The 8,439-nt window shown below is 40.3% G+C and overlaps 1 long non-coding RNA gene across 1 annotated transcript; it reads right to left on the bottom strand.

Moving 5' to 3' along the window:
• Positions 1 to 227: 227 nt before the first annotated feature.
• Positions 228 to 3,126, bottom strand: LOC118657053. Its single transcript, XR_004967811.1, has 3 exons — positions 3,077 to 3,126; positions 1,251 to 1,412; positions 228 to 1,155 (listed from the first exon to the last, which is right to left on the bottom strand). It is a non-coding gene; the product is annotated as an uncharacterized LOC118657053 (long non-coding RNA).
• Positions 3,127 to 8,439: the final 5,313 nt, after the last annotated feature.

Below are 8,439 nucleotides of genomic sequence, written 5' to 3'. Positions count from 1 at the left end.
CATGGGGAGGGGGGGTGGATGATGTGGAGGCATTTTACATGATGGGAGAGTAGGAAACTTTCTGTGATCATTTTTATTCAATGAAAGCCATTCTTTTGGGTGGGAGAGTCAAATGCTATTAACCACACATGCTGCATGCATACCAGCACAAGCCAGAGGAATGCAGATTTCTGTATCTGAGAGCAGCTGCTAAGTGAAATGGAACATCCAACAGATGGCTACATTGTCATTGTTGGGGGAAGATGAGAGGGGAGCTATTTTGGTTTTTCTGGTGTGTATGTATGTGTGTGGGTGTGCGTGCGTGGGTGCTTAATAGGATGTGTTCCCCACTACCTGGATCTCTCTGTTGTTATCAAGGGCTTTTATTCACTTTGAATCTTTGAACTAGAACAAGACTTCGAGATCATTTCATCATCTGACATGTAATGGAGAAAGAGAGGGAAGATCGAGGACACATTGCTTCTTAGACCCAAGACCAGAGAGAGCTCTTTCATTAGTCCATACTACACAGAAGTCATGCATTCTATTTACTTGAGTATTGGGATTTAGCACCGATACCAAAGCTCAAGAAAAAGGAACACGACAGCAGTTGCAGTTTCATACTTTGGAAAGTACACGTGTATTGTTTTCTTGAATGCCTTATGGTGGAGTTGCCCTGTAATTCTCACGTTGGAAGAAAGAGCTAAGATATTTAAGCAAAGTCATACTGGGTCTCTATTATATGTGTTATTAGATATTTGGAACAATAGGCCCAAATTTAAATAACATGCTATAAAATAAAAAAGACTCTATAGTGGTTTCATATTCCAGAACAAGGAATTAAACTTACAAGTCAAAGCTTCCAAAGGTCATGCACGGTTAAGAGGCAAACAGAAAAGTTTTGGGGTCCCATCCTGCCCTGTCTACAAAGGGTCACCATCCTCGTTCTGAACGGGAGCTTTGGGTCAGTTTTACAGTCACGTGGCTCACTCATTGGTTCGTGTATGTTGTTTTTTTTTCTTCCAGAAATAGAATCAATAGAGAACAGACAAACCCACAGTTGCCAGTTTGTACAGTGTTGTGGTTTCTGTCGGGGCTACAGGCTCGAGCAGGTCTACCAGATAGTGAAGGCAAACTATTTCAGTTCCTGTGGGTCCGGAGCGCCTCAGCAGAGTTCTGGTTTCAAACAAATGAATAACAAATTAAAAGGTACAGTAAAATAAGGGGGTGGTTAAAATATATTAACTAAAATCAATGGAAGAGAAACGTACTTGAAGCCCCGCATTCTCAGCAATCGTCGGTGATGTATTTTGTTGCTCTCTTAAAATTTATGTTAAAAGCCTTTTAACAGAAAGTCAATATATTTGGTGGTTGAGCAAGTGTATCATCCTGTCCTGGTGGTTGCATTAAATATGACGCAGAGGCTCCATTCCCTGTAGGAAATGAACACAGGTCCATCCAACGGAAGTCCCACCTCAAGGAGACGAGACTTTTTCCCCAAAACAGCCCGTGGAAACAAGCTGATATCATGCTCCCCTCCCCGGTCTAGGTTCCCCACTGACGTCAGTGAGAGTCCTGGAAATGAAGCGGGATCAGAATACCAGAAGCACAGCCTAATAATAGAGCAAAAATGGAGAGCAGATGGAAAATAGAGCGTCTCGATAAAGTGTGACCTAATGTTATAAATTTGTTCAGGGAAACAAAACAACAACAGCAAAGCAAAAAGGCCTGTAAGCAGAAACTGGTGCTAAAATTCAGGAATATGGCTCACTTGGAAAAACACCTAGACCCTTAGAAACCTTCCAGAAAAAAAGATTGAAAAATAAACAGGAGAACAAGCAAAATGAATTTTTGGATGAGTTTGAAACACCGCTAGTAAACGTGCCTCCGGGTAAAAATGACACACAACCAGAAGTAGGAAGCTAGAAACAGATAATGAGCAGTTTCTTTTACTTGTGATTTGTGCAAAATTTGATCTCTTGTATCTTTATCCCTCCTGGACAATCTGCTGTCCTCCTGCATAAGGAGTGCTGGAGAACACAGGTACGGACACTGAGCATGGGGGCCAAATGGGGTGAACTACGGGTCCAAAGTAAACGTTTTTGTATAGGAGCTCTGTCACACCCACAGCTCCAAGAAATGCTCTCACAGTGTACTCTGTGTGTGTGTGTGTGTGTGTGTGTGTGTGTGTGTACCTGTGTATGTATGTAGTCAAAGCCACGAAGGCTACATTTATCTCTTAGTATGGCTATGACCTCTTCTGAATTTTTACTTACTGTGTATACATTTTGTCAGAAAAACATAAGATTTTTAGATCTAATGAATAGACTTATAAGCATATGTTATTTTTTATATGGATAAAGAAGTCTCAAAGTTGTTCAGATTATGATATGAAGAGAAACCTCCATTTCGGTCTCTAACTGCTTGTCCTATCTAGAAATCACCAAGCTGTCCTATTTGATAAACACGCTGCATTTTCTAAGAATGGGCTATTGATTGGGGAAAACTAATGAGGTAAAATTTTAAAACAGAGCTACATTTTCACACTTTCTTTTCATTTTTGTTGTTCACTGATTGAATTAAGAAAGAAAGCCTTTTTTATTTCCCTTTTTTGGCTCATCACTCTAATGGCTCTTGGGCTCTGTCTCTAACACAAAAGAAATCTTGTTTCTTCAGGTAACCCTCTGGGTTCTGCCCTCCTCAACCTCTTTTTCTAGTTAACATTTTTCTTTGAGTCTGCATCTCACTCTGCCTGATCTTTTGAGCTTGATATTTCGGACTCTCCCTCACTCTCAGGAGGGCTCGCTCACTTGGATTTCAACCAAGACTCCCTCTGCTTCTCACCCTGTGGCTGAGGGTGAGCCCAGTCCATGCATTGCCAGGCTTCTAGATGCCCAGCCTGGCAGAGTCCCAGACCTCATGCCACCACCTACCAGCCCCAGGATAAAATATTGGACCCTATCTCTGCTTGGCAGACCCTCAACTGGATAGATCACAGGGAACTATTCTAAAATAATACATGCTATGTGAATGCATGAGATGAGGAGCATAAGAATCACAGAATTTTAGACATAGAGGACATCTAGAAATCACTCACTTTATAGGAGAGGAAATGGGTACTCAAAGCCAGTCAATAATCCAGAGTTCCTGTAAGTAGAGAGTGACATAATGTACATAAAATGCTCAATAAACTATATAGCACTATATTGTGTGCATTAAAAAGTCAGTGTTTGTCTTCTAGATAATATATTTGAGAGTCATTCTAGAAATGCTGCCATTACTCAAAATGTTTTAAATCTCCTTTTTAAAAATGTCATTTCAGGCAGTTAAGACTGTCATTGTATAGTCACATCTCTCTCTTACCAGGAAAGGTATTATCCAGGACTCAGACATTCATCTCAGATTTGATCTTCAATGTCTTTGAAGGCAGAACCCATGTCTGTCTTGCTCCTTGCTCCTGGTATACTGCCTGCCACTTAGCAAGCACCTGATAATTATTTGTTCAATGAATTTTAAAAGAAATATCAAACCCACCCTCAGAGAACGATGATTTGTGTGATTGATAGGCAAAGGCTCTAAAGACATTTTCAAAAGAGAATTTCCCAAATAAAATTATTTTTTATCTATAACATTGTTTTTGGAATAGCTTCAAGGTTATTAATTGGGAGGGGACAACATTCTTGTATCTACACATCTGTGCTCTGGCTGACCTGCTTACCATGGTAGAATTTATTTTTATCTCACCTTTCAAAAAAATGAGGCAGATTAAAACAACAACAAAAAGAAAATCATAATAACAATAATGTTAATAAGAAGCATATTACTGTAATCATGTCTCAGATATGCACAGCAAAAAGCAGCCCACAGGGTGGGTTCCTTATGTGTGGTTAGCTAAGGAGTGACAGTAAGTAACAAGAAATAGAGAACAAATGAGACTCACCCAGTCTCAAGCACATGTCTGCCAGCCATCTGGCCCTTGTTCCCCGTTGAGTAAAAGAGTTACTTACAGCTAGTAAGAACGCAGTCATAAGGAAACACTCTGAGCAAACTGGGGTGACAAGCTTCCCAGTTGATAATAAGTGCCCACGAAGAAAGGCATCTGCAGGTGCCATGATAACCAATCATCAGTGTTGTTAGCACTAACAGGTCAAGTCAGTTTCGAGGATTCCATGTGACACATAAAAGTGAGAACAGTCCCTCTCCAATGAACTGATATTTAAATGTGCTTGAAGAAGAAAGAAGGAACAGAATACTGAGATGCAAGGCATATTAATCATGAGACAAAGCTCTCCACCTTTTTCACATGTGAGTTACTCTCAGAAGAGTCTAAGAGTAGTGATTTTACAATTGTTTTAAAATGAATTAGGCACATACACAAAAATCCAATTCACACCACAAAAGCAATGAATTTTCTCCCATATTTCAACTAGTTCCAGTCTAAAGCATCCTGATCAGGTGACGGCTCAGGGCATGCATTAGTAATTGCTCAGTAAACATATTTTTCTGTTCTTTTTACTGCTCCCTGAAACATCAGATTAAGAAAATTCATGGAAGTCCAGCTAAAAACAAAGCAAAATGTGGTACTTCATAAAAATGAAACCAAGCAGTGTTCAGAAGAAGAAGTAGAGAATGCTGAATTTCTCAGCAGCCCACCAGCTTGCTCATTCGGCAGTCACTCTGGTTTTGATGAGAACCAGAGCATGGATGTCACTGGTGAGGTGGGCATCCACAGGGACAAATGTTACTCTTTTTTTTCTTTTCTAGAAATCAGTGCCATAATTAAAATAAGATTACTTGAATTCTGAAGTGGCTGTCCTATAGCTAAGGAGGTAATATCAAAGGCCGCTTCCATAGAGAATTCATTTTCCAGCATCACTCCCTGAAATCTCATCCCATGCCCTAACCCCAAGGCTGGGTTCCAGTATAATCTCCACGGAGCATGGAGAATAAATTTCTGCAAATCTGATTCTATAACTACACAGGTTATTAAAGTCCAAATTGTAAGCTTAACATATGAAGATTGTTAAGGAACTGACTCTTTTCTTTCGAATGTTATCTTCTACAGCTTTTTCATGTACATCCTAAGCTCCAGGAGTAATGAATTAATTAAGGTCCAGAATCCAGGATTTCAACATGTTCACTTCTACCTCTGAGGAACATATACTTTCTTTCCTTATTCCCTAGAAAACTACTATTAATTCTTTAAGACCCAGACTTTCATCTTCTTTTGATGTCTTTTTGCCATGATTCTCACTTTCACCCCCTAACCATGAAGACTTAAGTACTGCTATATGCAATTCTAAAAAGTATGGTATATCCTCAACCATTTTGACGTTGCCATTTTGACTTTGAGGGCATTTTGATCCCACTGATATAATAACCTTGAGTTTCACTCCTAAAGGGACAGAGCACATGAGTGTATATTGAACTAGTCTATATCGCCATGGCTGTTTTCTACCCATCCCGTAGGATAATCAGCTGCTTGAATAAGATTGTGTTTTAATCAGCATATTAGTCCACTTGGGCTGCCATACAAAATACCACAGACTGAGTGGCTTATACAACAGAAATGTATTTCCTCACAGTTCTGGAGACTAGAAGTCCATGTTCAAGGTGCCAGATGATTTAGTTTCTGGAGAGGTTCTCTTCCTGGCATATAGACAGATGCCTCTTGATATGTCTTCACTTGGCCTTTCCTAAGTACATGCACACTGGGGAGAGAGAGAGAGAGAGAGAGAGAGAGAGAGAGAGAGAGAGAGAGAGAGAAGGATGAAGGAGGGGAGTGCTAGCTAGCTCTCTGGTATTTGTTTTTCTAGACACTAATCCTTTCATTTTAGGGTCCGACCCTTATAACCTCATTTAACCTTCATTACTTCCTTAGAGTAATGCTATAGGGTAGGGGAGAACACAAATATTCGTTTATAGCAATGAATTTGGGGAGGATACAACATTTAGTTTGTAACAATCACCTTGTGTTCCCAATTTCCAACGTAGTCCTTGTAATGTCTGTAAACATTTGTGATATGATAAAATGCTACACCATATAAAGAGAGAATGAGTAAAACTGGTTAACTCATTAATCAATCAAAAGTATTCATTTAGTGTGCACCATATGCAAATCTCTGTTATAAAACATGCCAGTGTTCTTAAGGAATTCACAATCAGATTATCTAATTGAGAATTTAAACACAAATACGTGCCAAATAAGTGGTTTGAATCACAAGCAACCATAAAGTAGAGCAAAGAGCACTAGATTTGGAGTCAGGAAACATGGGTTAAAAATCTAGTGCTGCCACTTACCATCTCCATGAACTTAAAGAAAGCAGCCTAATTTCCCTAAGTTTCAGTGTCCTTTTCTATTACAAGGTGATGCGATATCTAAACGAAGAATGAAGTGAGAGAGAGCATACACATACACTTTGAAAATGCTAACACCACATCACAAGGAAAAGAAGCTGTGGGGCAAGCCCTCACAGAAGGCCCCTTTGAAGGATCCTTGGTCCATTCCTCTTCCCAAGTGGGAATGGCAGCTTTCCTGCAGGGCATTGCCTCCCTACAAGGCTGTATTAGCCACACTTGTGCATGCCGAGTTATCATCACTCTCGGAACTCAGAGGGTTCTGCTGGTGCCCCACCAGAAAAGGAAGAACCCTGGCTTATTTTCTACATTTGCTTTCTTGCATAAAAGAGAACCAGAATGCTTCACTTCTGAATCATAGAGAAGTTGTGGTAAAAATCAGAATGAGAAATTCTTCACAAGCCAAGGCCACATGGGTTCCTTCAAGGCTGTATGCACTCTCACTGAAGCACTCAAGTACTAACACTTCAGTTAAGGCTGAAATGGCCAAGAGTGGTTTAAACATGGAGGCCACCAGACGGTGAAAGTTCTTATTAAAAATCCACAAAATATGTTATCATGTGCTATCAGCAGAGAGAGAATTGTCTGTCAACGATGGAAACGTTCACTTTGTTGTCAGTGCCAGGAAGGGAAATTGACCTTGACCAATTGCTAATTATTGCTTCACCTTCCAATCAGCAGCTATCAGATCACATTCCTCAATCTTAAACAAGAGTGTGATATGTGCAGTTTGTGGAAGCAAATGGAGTCCAGGTGGAGCTGCAGAGGGAAAATGAGAATAATGGCTCCTCACCAGAAACCAGAGATGAGCAGAGGAGGACAGATTCAGACACCCCAGGCTCCCAAACCCCCTGCTGAGAAGTAGCTTGTGTTTTGTGTGCATGCTCTCTCTCGCCCTCTCTCTTCTCTCTCTCTCTCTCTCTCTCTCTCTCTCTCTCTCTCTCTCTCTCTCTCTCTCTCCCCACAAGCACGTTATTAATTTATTTTTAAACAGCCTCAGTTCCTACTGACGCTGGCAATGCTCTTCATTTCCATTACATGTCGAAGAAAAGAGTTCAGGGATGGAAACTAAGGACTGTAAGAAAGATTTCTTGATTCATTCAAAGCCAGGCTCCAGAATTGACTTTGTATTTATCCTTTATCATATATCAAAAGCAACAAAATACCACAGCTAAAGAAATAGACACTGAAAACTCAAATCAAAACTGTAACTGAAGCATCCTGGAGTGACAAATGTGGCTTTTAATGTCTAATTTATTTTCTTTATCAAGCGTAAAGGTGTCACTGCATATAAAGGCTCCTTATCAAATGTAAAGGTGCCGATGCATATAAAAAATAATCGCTTGAGTTGCTAGGAAAACACTAAAGCAAAAGCATAAAGGAGCCCTCCCGGCTACAGGAAGTCACTTGTCCATTCACTGGGTGGTCAGGACGTGCTTTACAAATCTCTCATGTGTCTGCCTCCACGCTCTTCACAAAGTAGCTCACGCAGACAGAGGCATATTTTTTTCCCCTTCTTAATCACGTACCTTTTAAGATTCATAATTTGGGATGAGCAAAAGGCTCGGCAGGAGGTGGGAATGAATTAAAAACCATAAAATTGATGCTATCACTCTGATTGACATACCAGTAGTGCAGCACACATTTCCTGTTTGTCAGGAATGAAAGGTGTTCACATTCTGTAATAATACCTAATAATGTTTTGGAAAGACAAACTGCTGTCTGACTACATTTTAGCAAGATGGATTTTTTTTTTTTTTTTACTTTCTGTCAGCACTGAAATCAGAAGCTCGAGTATATATTACAACCCTCTATAAAGGATGACCTAGATATTTAATAGCTGCAGCTATTCCAGTCCACTACCTGGACCTCCCCAGGTCTCTGAGGCTATATTCTAGCTTGCCCCGAAATCACCATTACCCCTGAAGACTAATTCAAGAGAGTGTCCCGGGAGCTAGCTGTCCAGGACAAAGGGAAGAGAGCATCCTTTGCTACCTAGAGCTGTCTCATCACAAAATTGGTCAACCCTCTACTTAGAGGTTTGTCTAGTCTGACAATTAACATTTTGTGCAGGGTAGTAAAGAGAGCCTTGTACATGGGGGT

The sequence above is a fragment of the Myotis myotis genome, unplaced genomic scaffold (assembly GCF_014108235.1).
Source record: "Myotis myotis isolate mMyoMyo1 unplaced genomic scaffold, mMyoMyo1.p scaffold_m19_p_5, whole genome shotgun sequence".
NCBI classification, from domain to species: Eukaryota; Metazoa; Chordata; class Mammalia; order Chiroptera; family Vespertilionidae; genus Myotis; species Myotis myotis.
The sequence above is the reverse complement of the archived record's forward strand: the minus strand, read 5'-3'. Positions and strand labels throughout refer to the sequence as shown.